This window comes from Austrofundulus limnaeus, unplaced genomic scaffold (genome assembly GCF_001266775.1).
Source record: "Austrofundulus limnaeus strain Quisiro unplaced genomic scaffold, Austrofundulus_limnaeus-1.0 Scaffold780, whole genome shotgun sequence".
NCBI classification, from domain to species: Eukaryota; Metazoa; Chordata; class Actinopteri; order Cyprinodontiformes; family Rivulidae; genus Austrofundulus; species Austrofundulus limnaeus.
In genome coordinates, this window is record NW_013953182.1 from 213,151 (window position 1) to 214,073 (window position 923).

The following is a 923-nucleotide window of genomic DNA, read 5'->3' on the forward strand; positions in this document are numbered from 1 at the left end:
GAGTGAGGACCAGTTGGTCAGGACCAGTGGTTCTGTTGAAGTTTACCTTCTGACTGACAGCTCCACCTTCTGTTCAGCACCTGATTACCATCAAAACTATTTTATTAGACTGATTTCCCAGGCTGAGGGACACAGAGACCGGGGGGACGGAGACGAAGGGGTCGACTCCGTGGGGGGACGGCTGGCAGCAGGTTAAGGGCAAGTTGCCATGGCAGTGAGAGATTGGGATTAGTGGATGGAGGATAGTTGCAGAATATGACTTCTGTCTGCTTTGTGGGGACGAGTTCAGGGTGTCACTGAGATTTATGAAAGTGAAATCAGTTGTAATTTAACTCCCACCCCCACTTTACCGCCTATACACACATTTCACACACAATTAGTCTGATTGCAGCAGTTAACACTCACACACACACTCACGGCCTCAACTCTAACCTGTGTTCAGCCCCTTGTGTGCAGGAACACTGGATCACAGCAGGAACACACACCTACATCCTGCACTGACGCTGCAGGAATGTAGAGGCTGGAGCTGACTGAGGGTTTACCTCTGTATAAAGTACAATAAAGTACATTAAACTAGCCTGGACCAGGCGAAGGTAAATTTATTTAATAAAAACTAAACAAAGTTCAGCTAATCTTCTATGGAACTAGACTAACTAGTCAGACCTGAATCAGTCTAGACTAGATTATGGCAGCTCACTAATAAGGTGGTTATTTTGGGTTTTAGTTCGAGGTTCTCAGAGTAGACCAGACGTGAAAACACAAAAAGTAAAAATAAAACTCATTTATTCCCAAAAAGAGAAACAAAACAGCTGACGTGGCAGCAAAAATTCTTCGCAGAAAATTCGCAAAAAAAAGTAGATCCAGTGAAAAAGTTTGGTGGTTGGCACCAACATGAAGATGATTATCACCAACAGGTCTGGAGT